The sequence below is a fragment of the Arvicola amphibius genome, chromosome 12 (assembly GCF_903992535.2).
Source record: "Arvicola amphibius chromosome 12, mArvAmp1.2, whole genome shotgun sequence".
In the NCBI taxonomy this organism is placed as follows: Eukaryota; Metazoa; Chordata; class Mammalia; order Rodentia; family Cricetidae; genus Arvicola; species Arvicola amphibius.
Window position 1 is genome coordinate 73,874,775 of NC_052058.2, and position 25,342 is coordinate 73,900,116.

A 25,342-nucleotide genomic window follows, 5' to 3' on the forward strand; every position below is an offset into this window, starting at 1 on the left:
AATACTTAATTTTTATTTATTTGGATAATTATGAAATTTAAATATATACAGCCATATTAAACATGAGTCAGAAAATGGAACTGTAGGTTTTTCTCTTGGAGTCTCCTTATTGGTAGAAGAGTAACAAGGATCCTTGCACCCTTCATTGACTCGTAATATTCACTATGAAGATAAACCACTTTTCATTCAGAAAATGATAGGACATTGTGTTTTGTCCTAGTCTGTGATGTTGGACCTCATGAAGCTTGAGTATGAGGCCCAGTGTAACTTCCTAAAACTTACTTGAGTTTGGTGAGGCCTAGTATAAATTTCTGAGCCTGGCTTGAGTTTGGAGACCTGTCTCTGGCTACCTGACCTAGACTTCCCTCTTCCTTGCCACCAGTAGCATGGCTATTACTGGCCCTTGTTCCTTGCTCTGTGTCGGCTTATCCCAGGCTTCTTCACCCCTATCACAACCCTGTATAAGTCTCTGCTTGATACCATTAAATGAGTTTCTGCTTCCATAGACTCCCGACTCAGTGAGAGTGTTCTCTCCAGTGACCACTGCGGGAGAGCTGAGTCTTGACAGTCATCATCCCATTCAGCCCCAGGGAGAGTCTGGCAAGTATGGCTCTGTCCCTGCTCTTTGCGAAAGAACCGGGCCAGTGAGAGTCTCTTGGAAAGTAGGGACTGTCAGATTCATCAATAAAAATAAAATATAAATTCTAGCATTTCTTATAAAATCTAAAAAAAGAATGACATTATCAACTTCTATTGTTGCAACAAATGTATTAAGACTCTCTAAATACTATAAATGACTTTTTTTTTATTAAAGATTTCCATCTCCTCCCCTCCTCCTCCCCCTTCCCTCCCCTCCCTTCCACCCATAACCCCACTCCACCCCTCTCCAAAGACAAAGAGCCATCAGGATTCCCTTCACTATGTTAAGTCCAAGGTCCTCCCAGATCCCCCTAAGTCGACTCTAGAGGGGTTCCCAGGTGTCCAGGAAGATGCCCCCAGCTAGTTCCTTGGGCAGCTGAGGAGAGGGTGCCAGAAATGTCCAGATCCTATTGCCATACTCATGAATATAAATGACTTTTTTAATGGTAGATAACCTGAAACTTCTCACAGTTTGGGGGATATGTGTGCTGCAGTATATGTATGTCTTTAAAGACTTTTTCTTTAAGCATTTTAAGTGTGCATGTACCTGCATGTATACATTCATATGTACTGAGTAGATTCAATGCTATTGAATACATTCTCTTATTTCTTGTCACTTTTACACATTTGTCAAAACAATTGCAAAAACATTTATAGGTTCACCTCTGCTTTATCACTTTCTTTGTAGTTGACATTTACTAACTGGCTATTAGTCATTTATTTTTATCTCTAGAAAGGCCTTCAAATCCAAAGCCATTTGCCCTGATCATTTCCCCTAGTTCTAAATTATTTTGCACTTCTGAAGCCCTTTTATGTGAGTTTAGAGAGATAAAATACATCAGACATAACTGTTTAATAAAACTTCAGTGAAGTGATAAATCAGAGGACTGTGGCAAACAATGTGCTGGTGACACCAAATGATGCAAGAGACAGATCTTGTATGAGGAAGCCCATTGAAAATTAAACAGCTCTCATTCGCTTTAATTCATAAAAGCAAATAAACAAACAAAAATCCTTGATCTTTTAAAATCTATTGTTTGAAACACAACAGTTTGTTTTCATTAAGTTGTGTTTTGTTCCACATGACTGTCAACAATTATTGAGTTTTCAAACATATTGCATTATCATTTTGAAAATACATTCTATTTATTTTGAATTTATAGAGTTTTTGCTTAATGTATAGTATGCACAAATGAAGCTCCTCAGTGCCTCCCATATTGTTCATAATTGATATCACATATGCCACACTCTTACTATCTCTAGCTTCATCAATTCTTGTACTACAGAGGTTGGTCACGTAAAGTTATACATACACACTCAGCTTTCTCAAGAGAGCTCTCTTATAGTTATTCTTGCCTTAGGACTTGTTCAGACAAAGGAGGAGGACAATACATTGGTTCAGGAAACAATGACTGGAGCAGTGGAACCACACAATTCTCCCAAGGAATGAAACTCAGCTTATGCCTTAGGTGTGCTGTCTGTCCTCCTACTTTCTGAAATGTGTACTACTAACTGGCTACTATTACTGTGCAAAATCATTAACTCAACAGAATCCCATAGCTCTGATATGAAAATCTAATCCCTTTTACTTATTCATTATGGGAATTTACAGCAAAACATGGGAAATACCAGATGGGCAGTGGTGGCACACACCTTTAATCGCAGTACTCAGGAGGCAGAAGCAGGCAGAACTCTGTGTCAAGGCCATCCTGGTCTACAAGTTAGGTCCAGGACAGACTCTAAAGCTACTGAGAGAAACCCAGTCTCAAAAAATAACAAACAAATAAAAAAAACAGAAAAACAATAACAACAACAAGAATAACATGGGAAATACCAATTTCAGCAAACTTTGTCCATGCTTTTAGATTTCTTCAAACATTTTTAAACACATATCATTTGAGTAACTTTAATTCTTAACTCTAGGGAAGCTTACTAAACTTTCATTTACTCTGCAATTCATTAAGACTTTCTCTATGTCTGTAGGTTTTCAATTTGTCATGAAAAATAGTATGTGAGTATAAGAGAGTATAAATAGTCAAAATATATTTTATACATGTATTCTTGAATAATATTTTCTATGATTCTAGAAAATATTTTTATTTAAATACCTAGAGATGATCTCAGGTACAATTTTTTGATAGTTTATAGCTAATATTTTAATAGTAAAGAGTTATAAAGGAGAAAGGATGAGAAAAGAGGAGAGAAATGAAAAGAAATCACTCAGGAATTATATTTTAATTCTGTAAATTTAAATATCTGCAATAAATCACAAATTATTCAATTTTCAATACTTTTGCAGTATTTGAGAGTCTATTAAATAAAAATAACAAAATGAGTATAAATTCTTGCCTCTATGACTTCAGCCACAGTTTCAACAAGAATATAGATTTTTAAATTAAATATTATTTGGGAATTTTATACATGGATATTATGTTTACATCATTTAGACTCCTCATACTTTTCACTCCAGCTCCTCTTCTCTTCATTTTCAAATTGATAACCCCATGTCTTTTATTATTGGTGTCTGTTTAAACATTATTGCTTCATTGCAACTAAAAGGAGTCATTATAATGGCAAAGGGGCTGAGCCAAAAGGAGGTTTGGGTTGAGGAAAAATGAGTTTTTTCTTGGATTGCTTATCATGCAAGGACTTTTAATCCCTGGAATGACAAGCTTCCAGATCATTTTATTAAATATTAGCATTAACTATAATCTAACACTATGATTTCTAAAAATAATATTAAACCTCTTTAAACTACACAATAATCTCATCCTTATAATTATTGTAATTCTTTATTATGATCACATTCACTGTTCCTTGTGCCTAATCTGAAATTTCTATTCATAGATCATTCAGTTGAACTCCAATGTCTTTTCTTACATAGATGTGAATTATATCAGAATATAGAAAATATACAGATAGATTTTCTTTTTTTTCTTTTTTTTTACAGGTAGATTTTCTATACATATAGTTAAGAGATTTGTCAAACTTTCATGCTTTAGCAAGACTTTTTTGCTTGTTTTCCCTTCCTTCCTTCCTTCCTTCCTTCCTTCCTTCCTTCCTTCCTTCCTTCCTTCCTTCTTTCCTTCCTTCTTCCCTTCCTTCCTCCCCATCCCTTCTTTTTCTTAAATTCTGAAAGGAAGGCAACATGTAATATTGGGCAATCTTAAGTTATTTAAATTTGCTTCAAAAGGATGGAAATCATGAACATAACAACTACCTCTTACAATGATTATTTTGAAAAAATATGCTTAAGACAGAAAAATACTATACAGAAATAAGTACATGACAAAACTATTTGTAATTATGATAGCATTCTTAATATCACCATATTCTTTCCTACCTTTTATAAGTTTAGTATTAGCTTTCTTTCTTATCAACAAATAGAAAATTTCCAGTAACCAGGAACAGTGAGTTTGTAAAAAGAAAACAATATCAAATTACAATTTAAAAATTAAACTCTTAGCTACAGTAAATTTAAGCATTCATAAATTTGATTTTAAAAGTTACCTGCTTATATTTAAATAAAATAAGAATTTTCTTTCAGTGATACAGTCTTGCAGATTTTTAAAAATGGAAATGTCCTAACTGCCACATCAGTGTAGACCACATCCCGAGGAACCAAAATGTCTTGGTCTTCATCTTTTAAAATGTATTTTATTTTAATTGCCATATAATTACAATTTTTTAGTAGTAGATATATTCTGAAGTTTTAAGACAAGTATATTTTATTAGATTTCCATTCCACTGAACCCTCATAACCAGCCTGAGCTACAAGGAATGCTTTGCTGAGGATATGTATTCATTGTATTTTACACATAAGTGTTTTGCCTGTATACATGTGTGTATATATACCATATGTGAATCTAATACCTGGAACTGGAGTTAGAGATGATTGTCAGCGCTGAGAACTGAACCCAGGTTTTCTGCAAGAGCATTAAACACTTCTAACTGCTTAGCCATGCCTCTGAAGGATGTTTTCTTAAGAGTGCCTTAAATGATGGATTAGGATAAATATTTTAAGATATGAAAATATGAATTTTAAATAACTGATAAAATATCTCACCTATTCAAATCAATATATATCCAATAACACACATAGACAATACATACACATATACACATACATATAAACATATATAATAGTAGAGTACACAGAGCAATCTTATGGAATTTCAAAACTGGAAATTATAAATAATTTCTTTTCATACAATATGTTTTGGTCCCGGGTTCTATTTCCAGCAGCCACATGATTACCACCAACCTCCTGTGACTCCAGTTCCAGGTGATTCAGACTCCCTGTTCTGACCTATGTGGATTATAGGCATGCGCTGATGATACACAGACATGCATGCAGGGAAAATTATCTATACATATAAAATCACTTTTAAAAATTTGTTTTAAAAAAGACAAACAATATGTTTTGTTCATATTTTCCTTTCCCACTGCATCTTCCATGTTGTACCTCACTAGAAAATAATTTATTAGCAACCCATCATTTATTACAGCCTTCAGAAAGTCTACCCTATGGTCAGGTTTTCACCTATTTTTCAAATGTTATTCTGTTTTCTGTCATAGATGGCATACACATATATCAGAACTTTATGAAGGTATTTCATAATATTTCTGCATATAGGTGTTTCTCTCAAGGTTTATCATAAACTATAAATGATTTTTTTCTGTATAAGTTACTCTGAATGCCATAAAATAAATATTAGACTCTGAATCTTATAAAACATACCCTGTTTATCAATTCAAGACTTTCTTATAACTGATACTCATAACACAATAAATATGTGAGAGGAGTATTTTCAGGTGCAGAAATGCTACCTTTAGGGCCTGGTGGAAATTGCTAGGTGCTGAACCTTCTGGATCGTGATGATAGGTGCAGGATAAACTCTATACTTTAATTAGAATGAGGAAGCAAAAGTGTCTGGCACTTGGTAGAAAAATTGTATCTAAAAAATATTTGTGGTAGTGACATGCTTCTGAAAATTATTTTGTTTTGACTCTGTAACCCACAACATGTAATCCTTACATGTCCTCCAAGATACTTAATTCTACTCAGCATTTGATTATTACAGCATCACTCCACTAATTTTCTTGTATTAAAATCACATACAGTGTTTAGGTAAAATAACTTTTAAGGCCCTACTTTTATAGTTATTAGCATAATTAACATAGACTTGGGTAAGGAAAAATAGATATTTATCATATAGAGATTGTTTCTGTTTCTAATGTGATTAGGCTTGGGAAACATGGAAAAATAGCTTGCCCAATGATACAGATTATTTAACCAAATGTGTTATAATAAATGTCAATTGATTCATCTTTGGCACCACAACATAACTAGACTACTAATTTCTTGTCTATAAGATAACCTTTTGTGATGCTGATGCCTGAAAGCTTTGAAGGTACAGAATGAATAAATAAAGTAGGATATAGTGGTTATGACCCCTATTGAGTCCTATAGGTTTGTAAGAGTAGCAGCATTTTCTGCCACTCCATCAAGGTGGAACAGTTTCCTACCTACTAATTTATTCTAAGCTGTATGATTGTGTGAGGAGGGCAGAAATATTAATAAAATAAGTATCATCATTCTGAGTTTTCTCCATACTGTAACACCCAATTCTGTGTTACCCCCTAGGTACAGTTCGCGTGCCACTGTACCTTATGCGAGTCGGACAAGGGCCTGGAGATTGAAAGAACACACAAAGAGACCTGGGTCATTCGAAAGGAGATCAGCCGATCAGCCGAATGCCGTTTGTTTAGCCTTGGGGAAAATCTTATATACCCCACTCCTGCCCAAGGAATTCGACCCAGGCAGGTGGGAAATTACCATATCTAACTGCTGCACAAGGACTTCCACCTAGGCAGGTGGGAAATTACCATGCCAACAATAGAGTCAACAATGCCCTACAGCAAATCACCAGGTGGGGCAGAGGGAGCACAGGAACAAACAGAATGCTTAGTCATCTGCCCAAAAACTGTCCTCAAGATGAGCCCCAGGAATAAGGGCAGACCCAGGCCCTACACATACAATAAATATTATTATTCTAGGAACCAAGTTTCCTGTGTTTCTATCAACTACAAAATATATTCATTCAAATTATGTCTTTGGAGAGTAAAAAATATACTGGACATCCATGTGCAGCTTGTGAGCCCTGTCTGAGATAGGATCACATTTATTGCTTAGCCCCATATGCCTACAATACAAAAAGACTTTTAGGATAGCATTATTTTTCCAGGTATAAATGGCAGCTCAAATACTTTATCCAATTCTTACACATGTTTAGGTATTTAACTTTCCCAAATTATATGGGATATAGTAAGTTGTAATGGGTTGCTTAGATAATAAAGTATATAATTCAGTTTTTATCTGGGGTGGGGAGATAACTCAGCAGTTAAGAGTGTGTGTTGCTTTTAGAGAAACCAAGAATTGGTCTGTAGCACTCACATGGTGACTCAAAACTATTTGAAATTCTTCTTCCAGGAGACCTAATGCCATCTTCTGACTTCTTTGAAAACATACTTCCAGACAATCTCTCTCTCTCTCTCACACACACTCTCTCTCTCCCCTCCCTCACCCCCCCTTCTCTCTCCCCTCCCTCACCCCCTCTTTCTCTTTTTCTCTCTCTCACACACACAAATAATCTAAAAACTTTTTAAATATATTTCATCACATTTATTGTGTGTATGAGTGTGTGTGTGTGTGTGTGTGTGTGTGTAAATGAACACATGCATAATGTGTAGGAATCAATTCTCATCTTTCACATCAAGTCTGGGGATTGAAATCAAGTTGTATTTCTTGTTGCCAAATGTTTTCACCTGCTTAGCCACCCTGTCAGGTCACAAAATGTAAAATTCTTACTATATAAACTCATCCCTACTTCACAATGATCCTAACTTCCAAAGGATGCAAATTTAAGGATTGCTTTGGTTTTAACCACAGTGCAAGGAATCATTATATATTACTTTGAAGCTACATGAAATGGTTTCTCATATGTCCTTAAATTATTCTACTGTGTATGCTGTAAAATAGACCCGATGTTTGTTATTCTGCCTTGCTTCTGAAAAGCTCTTTCTTCTTCTTTTTCAATGATTAGCTAGAGAATCCATGGAAACATTGTTGTAGACGCAGACTGTTCTTTCATTTCCAACCTTCCAGATGTGAATAATCACTCATAAACGATATTAATTACAACACTGTTGGCCAATGACTCAGGCATATTCCTAGCCAGCTTTTATATCTTAAATTAACCCATTTCAATTAATCTGTGCATTGCCACGAGGCTGTGGCCTACAGCTAAAGTTCTACATTCTTCTCCTTTGGCAGCTTCACTGTATCTGTCCCCCCCCTCTCTCCCCTCTCTCTCTTTCTCTCTCGCTCTCTCTCGCTCTCTCTCTTTCAACCTGCCTATATTCTTCTCTATACATAGAGACATAGGCTGAAACAAATTCTTTATTAACCAGTGGTAACAAAACCTATTCACAGTATACAGAGTGGAATCCCACATCACATTGTTACCAGCTATTGGCGTGGTGACAAGTGATCCTGGGAATGCATATCCCACATAGAAAAGGTGCTGCATTATACTTAAAAAAGAGGGAGTGTTAGCCTTTAACAGGAGAGCATGGGCTTCTTTTTCAGACCTATGGGTCTCAAAGTATTTTAGAACTTCAAACGTTTCAAGGAATTGATTTAGGTACTCACATAGACAAAGAAGAATGGACATGAAAGATTCTGTCTTAGCTCATTAAGTCTTTACTAAAACTGATGAATCATGAAAACAGTAGCGATTATTATGTTGGTAAAGTGCTTATAGCTCATTCACAAACATGTCCTTACATATCCTGTTTAGAGATTGATGTGGTCAAGATCCAACCTTTCGATTTCTTACTACTTTGGTAATTAGCCCTTAGGTAGTGAAATTATACCACATCTAGAGTGCAGAAGAGTATTTTACGCCCAAAACCAATTAACCATTTATATTTTTTATAAAATTGACATAGTATCAACTACATATTGCACAAAGTAGTATTTTATTCCTTCATAAAACAAACAAAAATATTCTTTAAGCATTCTCATGATTTTCCTTTACAATATTTGTTTTGAAGACTTATTTAATTTTCATTAAAACAATTCAATTACAACCAGTTGATACTTGCCCATTGCCTTTTCATTTTTTTAATTTCCCCTGTTGTTTGTGTGTTTAAACAATTTTCCTACAGCCTTACCTGATGATTAACATACTCACGCAAACTAAATTGTTTTTAGAGGTGTTTGAACCTCATTCATGCTTCCTTTTGTACTGGAAAACAAGAAAAGATTAGAAAACTCAATCCAAATTAATGGAACGTTTCTATTCTCTATCTGAATGTCACTCACTGTGTAAACACAGACATTGTCAGCTGAAGCAGCAAACGAGGAGCGTCCATAAAGTGCTCTTCCCTGCTGAGCACATTCTGAGAAACACTGAAAGTCTTGAAAGAAAAATGAAGGGAGTCTACTTTGAAATAAGCATGATGCTTCATGCTGAGGCAAATCTCACTCACAGGATAAGTGAACATTGGAAAATAAAATTGCAAACCAGAAACAAGAAGCTATCTTTTGCTAGCTAGAGATTCTGGCTACAAAGAAATAAAAACAGAACTTTAGTGTTTGGCTGAACTTAAAGGAGGAAATTAAGCAAACACAACAACAAAATGGTCCTAGATGTTATATACGCGACTTCCTTAAAAGACATCAGATGAGCTTCTGCTTTGACTGTGTTAACAAGTGCACACCATAAAATGTTAGTGTCAAAGTGTTACAGTTGCAAACTTGATTTGATGAGACAGATGTGAATATGGTGAAAGTCATTTTAGTGAAAACTGGATGGAGTAAACTGGCTTTTAACACCTCTAACTTCCTCTTTCTGAAGTGTGTCAAAATTCAATGTATTTGATATAAAAATAATTCACATTCCTTATAAAATTTTTGTTCATGTTTTGCTTTCTGTTTGTATATTAAGTGATACCAGCTTCATAGAATATAGTCTTCCCAGAAGTTTATGAAACATGAAGTGCACACACACACACACACACACACTCACACACACATTGTGCCTATCTATATATTCCATATGAAAGATGAAAGGTAAATGTTTCTTAATAACTTGAAAGGTGATCAATATATAGTTCCAAACCTTGATCAAAATTGAAAATAATGACATTTTTCTCCATAAAACTTATTTGGACTGAAGATATCAATACTGTAGTATACTAAATGGACTAGAAGTTAATAAAATGTGAACATGTGTTCAATATGTTTTCTGTGACAATAAGTCTGTAGGGGATTCATTTTAATATTGTGATTTAAATGACAGATTATGATCATCTTTTTCAGAATGATTTATTGAAAATATTCATCCTACGGGAAACAAAAGTCTAAATAAAACTTTAAAATGCAAACATATAATTATGTTTTGTATTCAAGTTGAGTACTTTATTCTTCAATCAAAAGGACAGACAAAGCTACAAAGAAAAATCCTGGGTTGTTTAAAAAAAGAGAAAGAGAAATAAAACTCAAAGGTTAATAGGAAAGACTCAGGAATTATAATTTATGCTCTCAAACCTGATTTTATATATACCAGTTGCCTGACATTGATAGTTTATTATCATTTATAATCTTCAAAATTTGGATTCCCCATGTTTGATATAAGAGTAATTGTAATTTGTAATTCATGGAAATGTTATAATGCTTAAACAAGCTTATATTGTAAAGTACTTATTCCATTGTTTTGTGTTTAGTAAGATGTGTGCTATCATAATTATCCAGAATTCTATAACAAGGAATTAAATACATTGTGTTTGGGGAGGCAAAACTTCATTTATTGGTTGTAGGATGTTGTCTGCAAGTTATACTTGTTCCATATTACAACAACAGTTGAAGAGTTATAAAATTCAACTTTCTCATAACTCCAAAATTTAACCAAACCCTTACAAGTCTTAAAAGTTATCTCTGAACAATTTAACAAATTTATGTCTTAATCTGGGCTCTTGCTACTGCAGTTTCCTAGTTTTGTTGGATCCCTAAAATCTGGCCATGTCAAGAACAAAACAGCTACAAAATCAGCAGCAGCTTAAAAAGTACTGGTAAGTGTGAATGTGTTTGGAGTTGTCTCAACTAGTCTTTCCTCACCGTTCCCTTTCCAACAAACCCTGTCTTCTTTTGTACTTTCATGACTATATTCTGCGTACATGTGTGTGCGTGTGCGTGTGCGTGTGTGTGTGTGCATCTAAATGTGTCAGTCTGCTTACACATGAGGGCTATTTACTTGGGCAAAGGCAAGTTTGCATTGTCTGCATCACTGAGGAATACTACATCCAAAGAGAAACCATTAACCGCCAGTAAAGGAAAAGTGGGAATCTTGCGATATTCTGTATGACAGAACACACACATATACATATACACATATACACACATACACAAACATAATACATAAATACACACACATGCACACACACACACACACACACACACACACACACACACACACACACACACACTTATTCACCTATTCAGTCTGGAAAGGGTACCAGTAACTAACCCAACTAATGATTGCACCAAATCCCAAATGATGAACCAATATCATTTTATTGGGATTTCTAATGCAATTTAGGTAAGCAGTTTCTTACAGGAGCAAGGATAAATCAAAAATGCAACTTTGTCTCTGAAAATCTCACCCCAACACAGGCGACATGTCACAAAAACTCAAACTCCAGATCTCTGGTTAACTTACAGATAACTTGATAGATCTTAGGACACTTCTGCCTTCAGTTGGGTTGCTCAGCATCTCCTCCATAAGCTGCTGTTCACCAAGAGTATAAAGCAAGGGAACGCTTAGGACCTTGCTCGTGTCCACTTTTCTGTGTGATGTTGTGTTTACCTCATGAATCTCATGTGCTTACACGTGCCTGCTGGAAATTTCAATTAGGAAAATATACCTGTACAAAAGTCCCTCCCCATACTTGTGGGGACAATGATAGTCCCTGTAATAAAGAACAGGTAGGCATTGTTTCTGTGAGTCCAAGACTAAAAAGGCATGTCCTATCCTGGACATTGTTTAAAGGACATTATTAAGTTCATCTCTACTCTGTTGAGGATCCATACTACAGACATACTCAGAGTGCTCTGTGAGTGGACCAGGAAGCATTTCCCTTCACTGACATCCCTATTTGCAGAGGGGTGCCTTAAAATTAGTCAGAGTGAAGAACTATCTCTGTTTTTTTCATATTCAAGAATACAGATTTGAAAATATGTTCAGTTTTCTGTTTCCTAAAATATGTCTAAGCTTTTTCTTGAAAACTGAATTTCTAGATATTCCTTTCAAAATATTGACTATATTTTCAAAATACTGAATTGTTATTGTCCCATTAAAGAAATTACAATTTCTAAAAATTTGATTAATCATTTTCAACTGTCACTTTAACAGCTGGAATTTTCTTGTTTAATCAGCTCTAAGGTTGGTAAAAAAAAAATAACAGCCTTTTCACCAGAGTAATGTTCCAGAATTGAGACAAATTAAATTTTCCATATGAGTGCTCAAGGAAGCATGTTTCCAGGAGTCAAGAAATAGACACAACTGAAGACTTATAAATAGAGAAATGGAAATCAAAGCACAATAAGATACCCTATTGTCAGTTACCAAACTGTTATTTATAGTATGAGCTTCAAGCACATGAAGGGAAAGTAAACATACCGAATATAACATGATATAACACATGAATCTATTTGCATGAAACTTTCAGAAAAGAAAATTGTACAGAAAATGGTTGGTAATTTTCTGGGTTAATAAACAGGAGGGACTCTATGGGGGTCATAATGGATGAGCCACTCAGCAAAGACGACAAACTTAACCAATCATTTAATTAAAAATAAACAATTTTTATAGACCACACTTTATGTTACCAGAGGCTTTTACTAAAAGTAGATGGTCCTCAATGCAATGCTTTCCCAGAATGTAACAAAAAATAAAGGGCCAGAAGCCATTAAGAGAAATGCAGGTAGTTTTGAAGACCAGAAAATAAATTGTTATCAGAAAATACTAACAGTTTCCCATGAAACCAGGATAGTGACTCAGTTATTACATACTGCCTACTCAAATGACACAATTGTCCAAAATCGAACCAGTAGTTCTTATGATATAATGAGTGAATATGCATTACAAAGATGTTTTTCATACATGTTTGTTTGGTGAGTACCTCTACATACTAAATTTATTACAAATTATTGTATACAAATCTCAAAAATGCTTACAATTAATATAAATGTTTGACTATGTGGTGTTTCTGATCCCCATTTTAACATAAAATGAAAACATTTTATGTCTAATGTAAAAACTGAAATGAGACATATACAAAAAGGGAATGAGAACAATATAGATTATCTCTGACTCACGGGAGTAAGTCCAATGCACTCTTTTTAGATAAACTGGAACATGAATGGTAGATTAAAGTTGGTTGCCTCACTAATTTGCCTACTGAACACAAACGTTCAAACTAACACTATTCAGCTGAACTTGAGGTCACAGACTGAGGCAGTTGAAAACAGCAAGCTATTTCCAAGAGGACTCTAGGTCCAGGGCCTAGATCACTGCTCGTGTCCAGGTGCGAAGAAGCTTCTCTGGAGCAGTCAGAAGAGACACAGGATTGGGTTGAGGGGGGTGACACTGCCAAAGTCAAAATGATGATATAAAGTCAAAAGGAGAGATAAGCATTTTTAAATACTAGTATTCTTCATGTGTGGGAAGTTACACTGCCAGGCCATCTTTATGAATGGATCATAGATTGCTTTAGCCAGTAGTTACCCTCTGTTTCTAAAGAAGAACTTGAAGTGATTCTTTTACTCTTGTGGTGGTTTTTGCAAAACAACCAAAACACCCCAGAAATTTCCCATTATGTAGTAACCACTGTCCTTCCATTTCCCAATGAAGGTAATTGGCAGCTTTCTACAAATAATTGACCACATGTCTTATTAATCTTATTTTACTCAATATAATGTTGGACCACCTCCATTCATTTTGTTCCAGATTGTAGATAAAAACATTATTATGACTGAATATAATTTCATTATATAAATTTATTCTATGTTCTTTAATCATTCACCATTTTAGAGAATTCAAGTTCATTATTTTGTCTATTACGTAGGATATTACAATAACATGAAAAGGCAGGTATTTTGTAATATAAGCATTTCAACACCATTGGGTAGATATTTACTAGGTATATTACTGGATCACTTGGTATCTTTGTTAGTGTCTTCCTTTCATCCTTTCTGTATTTTGTTGTATTGTTGTTGTTTGGTAGTTTGAGCCCCATTATTTAGCCTCCAGCTTGCAAAGAGCTCACAAAGACCCAGCTGCTTGTCTTCCCAGTCATATGTCATAGGTATACACTTTACATTGCTTTAGGGTTTTTGCTTGTTTGTTTGTTTGTTTTATTAATCTCTACTAATTTTCAGTTTACTGTAGCAAAATGCCTGAGCAGAAAATAACTTAAGAATGGAAGGATTTATTTTTGGTTCACAGTTTGAGAAGGTGACTGTCTGTCATAGTTAGGAAGTCATGGCAACTGTCAGTTGGTCTAATTACATCCACAATCAGGAAGCAGAGCGACGAGTGCAGAGTTTCAAATCATGAATGGTACATCCAATATTTAGGTGAATTTTCTAGCGCAATTAACCAAATCTAGAAGCAGAATTTCAGGTATGACCGGAAGCTTGTGTCCTGGTTAATTAGAGGTGTTGTCAAACTAACAGATATTAAGTCAACGTTACCATCTCTATATTGTATTCTAACCAACAATGAATTTCCTCATCTTTATACCCTTTGTAGAATGGGTTACTGAATCATGTATTACTACTATTGCTATTGACAGTCATTTTGACTGTATTGTGAAAATGTCACATTAAGGTTATACCTTGACTTATGTTTCTTTGAATAATTGTGAAGGTTATAAATTTTCGTATATATTCATTAGCCATGTATGCCTTTTTAAGGAAGTGTCTATTCAGTTATTTAAACCATTCACTTTTTATTTTCTATAATGATTATCTTTTCCTTTTTTCTTCCAATTCCTCCTATGTATCCTCTCCTTTGTTTGCATTAAAAATTTAATCTCCTTTTAAAAAATTGGTGAGCATATATTATATATTATTTATACTTGCATATAAATACTTGTTCAGTCCATATAATGCAATTTTATGTTTGTTCTTTAGTACTGATCATGTGGTACAGAAAATCAATTGTTGTGCTTTTCCCTGGGAGGACAATTTCTCCCATTCTCAACATTTCTCAGTTGCTTGTAATTCTATGTTTAGAGTTGAGGCCTAAAAGGCAATCTCTCCTCTATATTAACATGTCACTGATGTCATATTTGTTCAGTCTAAATGTAGGTGGCCTTGATTGTGAGGCCTGATTGCTATAGCTTCTCTGACATTCTTTAATTTAATTTCTTCTTTTATGTTCACTTTTCATTATCTAGTCCATATGTCAATCCCTTATAGAGGGGCAAATGATAACTATTTCATTCCATTCTTTATACACTCCCTTACTTCTGTTGAGTATCTCCTTGGCTGTGAACATGCATTTGGATTGACCTCATCCCTTCTATTTTGTTTTTATTAAATGATTATGTCTTTAGAATAATATCTAAAATCCGATTGCATACAAACCAATACAAAATTATTTTCCCAGCATTTTGCTTGGTTTTGTCAGAGTTACAGTTTTAATTGTTGGGGACTGGATGTGATTTATGTTTAATTTTACATTCTTTGAAAGGAGAGTCATCTTCATAAATGGTTTGCTAGCAATTTTTATTAGAAAGACTATGTATTTTCCATGATGCACTCTTGTAAGTCTTCAAAAACTAGCTGACTTAATAACTATGGATTAGTTTCTGAGTTCTTCAGATATTTCATTGTCTCATTGGTGTGTGTGTGTGTGTGTATTCATTTCACTTTTATTCACATTTTTAAAAAAAGTTGAAGCAGTAAAATAAAAAAAAGAATACAATATCTTCAAAAGAAACGGTAAAGTACAAGAATATATTAACATTTTAAAGCAGCTATACTCTCATGGTTATATTGCAAAATACATACTCCATATTGTTACACTTAAATCAGAAATTGTTCAAACTTACTACCAGAAACCATTTTATAAAAATCATTTTCTAAATGGTTATTTGGCTTCAAACTTACACCTATTCCCATCTTTTTTTTTTTCTAAGACTATGGCTGGTTAAACTGGATCAAATGATCAATTGATACAAGAATAAAATACCTGATTGGAAAATTGCTAAGCTATTATTTTCAATATAAAATTTATACCATCATTTATAGATATTAAATTTGGATTTGATAGTGTTCATAAGAGCTTACTTCTTAAAATAATGAGGCTAGTATCTTTAGCCTATGTTTACATGTGTGTTTGTGTGTGTGTGTGTTTGTGTGTGTGTGTATATGTGTCCACATGGGGATCAAACTAGGAGATTCGCAGGCAGTTGAAAACTTGCAGTTAATCTTCTTGTTTTTTTTCCTGCAATACAAAAATAATTCATTACTTTCATATGTGTCTACTATGTATAGTGCTAGGTTTTATTATCCTAGAATTTCCCTATGTTTTATGCTGACAATTCTTTAACAGATACAGCATTTGGGAAGCCTTAGCCTTCCTGCGGAGTGGATAAGAGTAGAGGGGTAGTGGGAAGGGTGGGGTAGAAGGAGGGGAGGGAGTGAAAAAGGGAATATCAAAATAAAATGAGAAAATATTGTATTAAAATGTAATAAAAACTTAAAAAGCAAAATACAAATGTAACATTTTCATATATCTGTTAATTTTTTTTTCAAAAATATAATTTTGAGACAAATCCCACTGTCATTATTATTGGCTTCTCAGTCTGCCCCAAATGTCAGGCACATTCAGAGGGTCCAGTTTGATCCCATGCTCGTTCAGTCCCAGACCAGCTGGAATGGTGAACTCCCATTAGCTCAGGCAAACTGTCTCAGTGGGTGGACGCATCCCTTGCGGTCCTAACTTCCTTGCTCATATTCTCCCTCCTCCTGCTCTTCAACTGGACCTTGGAAGCTCAGTCCAGTGCTCCAGTGTGGGTCTCTGTTTCTATCTCCATCTGTCTCCGGACAAAAATTCTATAGTGATATTCAAGATAGTCATCAGTCTGACTACGGGACAAGGACAGTTTAGGCACGCTCTCTGGCTTTTGGGGATCCTATTCTATTCGGATGCATACCTTCCTAAGCCTGGATGGAGGGGGGAGGACCTTGGACTTCCAACAGGGCTTGGTACACTGCCCTCTCTTAGGACTTGATTGGTGAGGGGGGAAGGTGAGTGTGGGAACAGAAGGGAAGTGGGAGAAGGGGAAAAAGTGGAAATTTTGAATGGTATTATTTATAAAGTAATAAAGAATTATTAGAAGAAAAAAATATAATTTTGACATATACCTTTTTCTCCTGGTTTTGCAGTATGGGTTAAAACAGCCCAGGGCCAGGAGCTGTACAACTTTTACAACTTAAAAGTACAGATAATTTGATTGTTTTCCCAGAGAAATGGGCAGGCAGCCAAGCCTCACCACTAAAATTAGTCTCCAATTTAGTGTTTGATGTCATTTCACAAGGACTAGAATGAAAAATGAGACATTGGACATGTTAACTCTGAGGAAAATTATCACTTCACCTTGTATAGGGCGTCTTTATGGAATGAAATCAGAGGAGATAAATCATCTTGCCCTGTGACAGATATGCCTGTCATTTGGGGAAAGATGTCCTCCCATGAGAGGGCAGGCATTGTCTGAGTTTCCTTCTGATTATGACTGGATATATTTTATGTCTGAAAATAATGATGGAAAATTTAAAATAGAAATGTATATGAAGGACACAGTTCTCAAGTCAATTTCTTTTCAAGTGACATTTTCAAAGTGTATATGTAAATAGAAGGAATATGTTCGTGAACTGCATCTATACTAGAGATAGCCACTAAGGGAAGAAAAGGATCATGCTGACCCATGAGCAGCTGCGGTGTAGTTGGGATGAGCAGTACAACTGAATTCAAACATACAATTAAGTAAAGACCAGTTTGTTCCTCGGTTTCCATTCAGAAAATAGACAATCATTATTTTAAAATTAATTCTTTTTTTAAAATATATTTCTATGAGTTCTACATTTATACCATAGAACCACAAACACGTTCAGCAGAATTTATCACATACTTAACTTGAAGTTCTCATTTTTGTGGGGAAAAGGAAATGACCCAAAATAGAACCACTCTATACCAAATTTTAGAAAACAGTAAGGGTGATTGTTTAGAACCAGTAATCACATATGTATTACTATTACAATATTATGTACTTACGTTTGAGTCTTTAAGTTTTAAATGCAATTTTTAGTAGTGTTTCAAGTAATAGAGATTTTTAAAATGTACATGTTCATATATAATGAAAATTAATCAGACTAAACGTTCTATAAATAATTTTTGTGACTTAAAATAAGATGTTTGATAATAGCATAATATGTAATAGAGAAAGATTATATTTCAATGTGTTTAAAAAATAATCAATGTCTAAAACCTGATGGCCAACTCCAAAGCATATCTGATAATGTTTGTAAAGGTAAAATTTGTTAGATATTAACACTTTTCGACACAAACAAAGTTAAAAGTTATATTTAACTTTAAGAAAATGACTTCAAATGTTATTGAAAATTATATCAATTGAAAGTTTGAAAATTGCTGGAAACTGAAAATTTTCTCTCATATCATGAAGTTAATACTATCCTATAAAGTTTAAACTATTCACTTTTTCTAAAACATTGATAGTTTGATTTTAAAAGTTCAGAAATAATCTTGTAAAATAAATCATCTTCTATTATATATATATGTATATATAGTACCTAAAATGTAATTCAAAAATTAATTCTTGTAAGCAAAATTTGATTTAATTAATTACAGTAATAATATCTCTAATGCTGGTTATTTTATCACTCAGTGGTTTCAAATATTCAAAATTAATATTTCATTTACCTTTCCAAGGATACCTTGAGCATTTTATAAACTTTTCAATAAGTTTCATAATTTTTTTCTTTCATAATAGAGCAGATCAAAGTTTTCATTATTTATTTATTTACTAATTTTTGTTATGCACTTATTTACATATTCTACATTATTACATATTGCCAGTTCTCATGTCAGACAACTCAGATCATATAAAAAGTAAAGCATATATACCATCCCAGAGCCTGAGGCCTTGTGGTCATGGATTCAGTTCGCAACTGTTTATTGGGGTCATTGGGACCAGAATATGATATTTTGCTGTGATATACAGAAATAAATGATAGAGTTTGGGGCCATTTACATTTGCAAGAATAAAACAAGTGATGAGACATGTTCCACAGCTTTGGCTAGACAGGCTATGGACACAAGGAGGACATTGTAACATAAAATATACAGAAATTAGTGGTTTTGGTTTAGTCTATAGATGAATTTGATTTATTGTTGAGAATAGAATTCAAGAACTGAGTTACAAAAAATCTAGGAGAAAATATCTTTACTGGTTTTATTGTCTGAGAGTGAGAATGTTAGGAAGGAAGTTGAGGCATGTTTTAATAAATGGCATATTTATTATCTTTATTTATTCCATGAAATTTAAAAATGTGCAGAGGCTATATCTATACACATAAAGCTGACAAATCCAGGCACTTAGAGAATACTTTTACTTTTTTGATAGTAAATGAATCAGTGAATGACTGGGAGAATGGGTGTAGTTATAATAAATAACAGAGGTGAGCTAATGAGCACATGAGAAAACATCAACAGAGGTGCTCTGTGAGTCTGGATCACCTAGGCCACCCACTTTCATTGGTTACTGTTCCCCTGGCTCTGAAAAACATATAAACTCTCCAAAAGTAACATACATATCTGCACTGACACAAGTGTGGACTGTGAGTTGTACATAAGACAGCCAAAGATGATTTTTGTTGTATATTTGAGCAGATAAAGTAAACATCAACTGTTCTTGTAGTTTTTCTAAGTTTATTTCTTTATGTCTGTAGCCAGGATTTTCAGGGGGTCTCCCTGGCTCAAATCAAATCTCTTCCAACCTTGAATAAATCCATACCTTTTTTTATTTTCTATAGAAGGAAAAAAATAATCTCTTTCCCAATATAACATATTTTTTGAATTCTGGAAAACTTGTTTGACTCCATGTTTTAAAATTTGTCTAACTTTCTCAGGCCTTACGTGGAAATTCATGACTGTACATTAGGTGACGTATGTAGATGGATTTTTTTTGGGGCCTGCCACCAGCTCAAAAAAATGACAGAGACTTTTATTAACTATGAAAATATAGACTATTCTTAGGCTTGTTTCTGTCTCTTACACTTAAAGTAACCCATAATTATTTTAATAATTAATCAGCAGGAACCCTGAAGGGACTGTTCCACCTTGTTTTGGCAAATTTAGCAGTGATTTTCCTGTGGGTCCTGCATGTCTAGTTTATACAACATACAGTCAAGCAGCCCAGACAAAAGCAGTTTCTTGCTCAAATGACTAGCCTTGCCACACTGAAGACAATCTTCATAAGGAGCTTCTGTGATGCTCATCATCCTCTTGAAGTAACTGGGGCTTCTAGGAACAGGTGTGTCTCAATGTTGAGAAATGTCTAAGTTCTTAAAAGATTTTAAATGTCATATTCTGTATGTCTTTGAAGTGTTTGAAGGTGGACTAGTCACAGGGCCATATGGTGTCAAGACAAATGGGTACTAAGTGAAAAGCCAAAAATGTCTATTTAACAGTTTAGTAAGGGTGGAAATAGAAAACACAAACTCATGAATACAGAAGCAGGTAGATGCCACTGATCTAGCTGCTCCTGTCCCATCGTTCTCCCAAGGGCAATAAGGACCAACTGCAAGGATTGCTCTGGTTCTGACTAGACAAGGGTACATATACAACTCTTCCTTTCCATTTCATGCAGTCATGTCCCCAGAGAAAATCAAGTCCATGGCAACTCATCCCCAAATGTCATTGACTAAATGAATCAAACTCACACAACACAGGACTAGCCCATTATGTCAATTTTCTCTGGGTTGCCTTAATATATCAACACCAGACAACAGTAAGCAGTATAGAGAACACTCCCAAGAGCTGGAGTGTGTACTTTTTGGTTGTTTGGCAGGTTATGAATGTTTGTCTTCATTTATGGGGGTTGGTTACAAGTTGTTATTGGTAATAAATGTGTAGCATGAATAATAAAAACTCAGAACATCTATTGGGAATTCAAGTTGACTATCAGAAAAGCAAAGCAGCCAAGCCACCAAAGAGTTCTTACCTCTATGAAATAGACTGAAAAGAGAATGAATTTCTGTCTTATCCCACCTTCTGTTTTTCTCTCATATTCATATAAAAGCATGTACCACCCCTACCCAGTCTTTAAGGTTAACTAGTGTGACCACTGGGATAAAAGGTGTGTGCCACTACTGTGTGGCTTGTGTGGCTGACTAGTGTGGCTCCCTTTTCACTCTGTTCTTCAGGCAAGCTTTATTTGTTAGATCATATGCAAACTATCACTATAATAATAGTCAACAAGTAAAAAAAGTAAAGAAAATTAAATTCAGGGATATCTTTCTGAAAGGAAAAGGGCATGGTATACTATAGAAATGATGGGATAAAATCGTATTATGTTGATTCTACTCTTGAACAACCACTACTCTCAAATATTTTACATTGATATGGATTTTTGCATATTGATACAAATGTAAGGTTATTTTTCTTATACTGAATGTACATTTCTATCTTGTTTAAGAAATTGCACCTATACAGCCTATTTTAAAATGTGAAGTTTCAGTCATTGAAAGCTAAGCAGGATAATAAAAATTGCTGGTTAATACTTAGTTATATGTAACAGTCAAACTTATAGTCATGTTAGTTATGTTTTCAAGGTCATACAAAGATATATTTTATATAGAAAAGTGACATGGTGATATTTCAAACACTTCAAAGCCATACAGAAGCAGTGTGAAATTTACAACTTTTTAGTTACACAAGTCTTTTCATAACCCTGAGACACATCTGTTTCTGAAAGCACCAGTTTATTTCAAAACAGGCTGATGGGCATCAAAGAATTTCCATATGGAGTTTGTTTTCTTGGTGACAAAATCTTGTTACTGGTTAATGAAACTGCCCTTGACTTAACTTTTAACCGTATGTGTGCTGTTCAAACTGAACAAGAAAGTCACAAAGGACAGTGACTGCTAAGCTTTACCAAGTCAATATAGGAAAATACTTCAAAACTCCCATTTCACAGTAAATTCTTTCTATTCTATCTATTCTAGGCCTATAGGTCACAGATGAATGCCCCACTATTACAGAGGCAACTTGGGGTGAGTGTCCAGGCAGTCAGATCTCTCTGTCATATTCTACAGAATTGGGAGCTGCTTTCTCAGTACTTCTTTTTTACTCAAGCAATACTTTATCCTTCTGGGTCTGATGGTAATTAAAGAGTTAATAGCCACAGTTTTACATTTTTACTTGTTAAAGTCTTGAAAAGAAACCTACATAAGAAATGTAAAATTTATAAAGTTGAGGAACATAAAAGTTTAAGTTATTTATCTAAAAAGATGTTTTAAGATCTAGAATGGTAACACGGGTTATGAAAAAATGGTTTAGGTATACAACTTTGAACGAAGATAGGATAGACAATGGTGTATTTTCTCCTAATTTGCCAAATGCAAATGGACTTGCTATTGTAAATGTAATTCTTACCTAACAATTTTCTTATTGCATATATTTTATTGTGTTAGAGTTAAAACCTTTCATTTTATTCAGATAAAAAGAGAAATTTTTTCTATATATTGTGTGAAGATGTGTCACTATGATTGGCTTAATAAAAAACTAAATGGTCAATAGCTGGGCAGGAGGTATAAGCAGGAGTTCTGGACAGAGAGAGCTCTGGAAACAAAAAAGGCAGAGACACCAGCTAGACATAAAATAATCAGGATAGGCATAGTGGAAATGAGTTGATAAGCTTGTAAAAGAATGAATATTTAAAAATATAGATATGGGCTCATAAGAGCCACTTAGAAACAAGCCAAACTAAGGCTGAATATTCAATATTAATAATAAGTCTCTAGGTCATTTTTTTGTGAGCTGGTTTCCCCAAAAGAAAAGGCTGTCTGGAATTAATCATTGGCAAATGTCATCCATTTCTCTCATAAATTTTTTTATTTTATAAACTGTTTCTTTCAAATTTATTCATAATTATTATTTTTAGAAACAGAATAACTGTTCTGAGGACAGATTTTTATTAAACATTTTTATCAAAGAACCTACCTTCCACCAATATCATACCCTCAAAACTCAGATGAGAAAAAAATTTGAAATTGATTGCCTCCTCTTATATAAGTGGAAATCTCTCTCCCTCCTCCTCCCTCCCTCCCTTCCTCCCTCCTTCCTCCTCACTCTCTTCCTCTCTCTCTCTGTCTCTCTCTGTCTCTGTCTCTCTCTCTTTGGTTAAAGTGTATATAATTGAAAAAAGTCTGAAAAGTGCAATGGTGTTTAAAAGAGTATTTTGACATATAATCTTTACTATAAAGTATGCCTATAGCATCTAAGTAGTATCTGCACTGTGTAAAGAAGCCTTCAATGACTACTATAAGGAAAAGTAATAAGCAAAAGATAGTATTTACCAAACTTAGACCATTTACAGAGTGTTTGAGGAAATTGTTGTTGAGACTTTCAGTAGCAACTTAATAAATGAGATGTGTCAAAAATAATTATTTCTATGCATAAAATTTTAGCAGCATCTGTATAGCTTGGCATCACTGCAAGTAGTAATACATTGATGGTTTATCTCTCTGCCTGAAGAAACATAGCATCTAATCTGATCTTTATCTGTACGAATAATTGATTAATGTACAGATTGGGTCACTACAAAAATAATAAAATACAATTTTTGACACATCTTAATTTTAAGAAGAAGAAAATGAAAACTTATTTCATGCTAACAGGAAAACTAAGATGCTTCTTTGCCTTTATTCTCAGTGTTATAGAGAGTGGCTTCTTTACTTTTCTAGTTCTATTTTAATTTTGTAAATGTAAGTTCTTATTTATAATTTTCCTGAAGCATATAGCTTATCCTTCAATTTGTATTAATATTAATGCTCTCTCTAGAACTTAATACTAACTGGCATTTTGCTTCCTTCTGCACATATTTTTTTTTGTTGTGAGAACAACATGTTATTTAGAGGTGTGTAGAGACAATAGTCTCTTGGTTTGCAACTTTTGTCATGCAATTTCTGGATTACGATTGCATATTATTTGACTATTTCTATTCTGTTCTGCAATATCCTCTCATCTTAATTCTTCATGATTTTTGGCTGCTATTATTTTGGATTTATGTCATATTCTCTTCTCAAGGGGTTTGAGGTGTTTTATGTGGGTATTTTGTATTTTTCTAATTAATATGGCCTCAGTTTATTCTTGAGTTGTGAATTTAAAATTACAAAGCAGAAGAAAAACAAAGAATAATCCAATGATCGTTTGATGCAACTGTTTGAATCAAATGCTTAGAAACACAGTTCTTTCTTTCCTTCCTTCCTTCCTCCTTCCTTTCTTCCTTCCTTCCTTCCTTCCTTCCTTCCTTCCTTCCTTCCTTCCTTCCTTCCTTCCTTCCTTCCTTCCCTCTCTCCCTCTCTCCCTCCCTCCCTCTTTCTTTCTTTCTTTCTTTCTTTCTTTCTTTCTTTCTTTCTTTCTTTCTTTCTTTCTTTCTTTCTTTCTTTCTTTCTTTCTGCCTCCTCCCCACCTCCCATTTCCCTCCCCCTCACTCCACTTCCCTCCCCCTCCCTCTCCAGTCCAAGGAACAGTCAGGGTTCTCTGCCCTGCAGGAAGTCCAAGGTCCTACCCCCTCCATCCAGGTCCAGGAAGGTGCTCATCTAAACAGACTAGGCACCCCCAAAGCCAGTCTATGCAATAGGATCAAAACCCAATGCCAAGCCGGGCGGTGGTGGCGCATGCCTTTAATCCCAGCACTCGGGAGGCAGAGGCAGGCGGATCTCTGTGAGTTCGAGGCCAGCCTGGTCTACAAGAGCTAGGTCCAGGACAGGCTCTAAAAAAGCTGCAGAGAAACCCTGTCTTAAAAAACCAAAAAAAAAAAAAAAAAAAAAAAAACCCAATGCCATTGTCCTTGGCTTCTCAGCAGCCCTCATTGTCTGCCACGTTCAGAGAGTCCAGTTTGATCCCATGCTTTTTCAGTCCCGGTCGAGCTGGCCTTGGTGAGCTCCCATTAGACCAGCCCCACTGTCTCAGTGGGTGGGTGCACTCCTCCCTTTCCTGACTTCCTTGCTCATATTCTCCCTCCTTCAGTTCCTCATTTGGGCCTTGGGAACTCAGTCCTGCGCTCCGATGTGGGTCACTGTCTCTATCTCCATCCATTGAGCATAGGAGATAGCATAAGGAGATCAAGGGGATTTGAATTGGAAAGGAAGAAGTTAAACTTTCGTTATTTGCAGATGATATGATAGTGTACATAAGCGACCCCAAAAACTCTACCAAAGAACTCCTACAGCTGATAAACACTTTTAGTAATGTGGCAGGATACAAGATCAACTCCAAAAAATCAGTTGCCCTCCTATACACAAAGGATATGGAAGCAGAGAGGG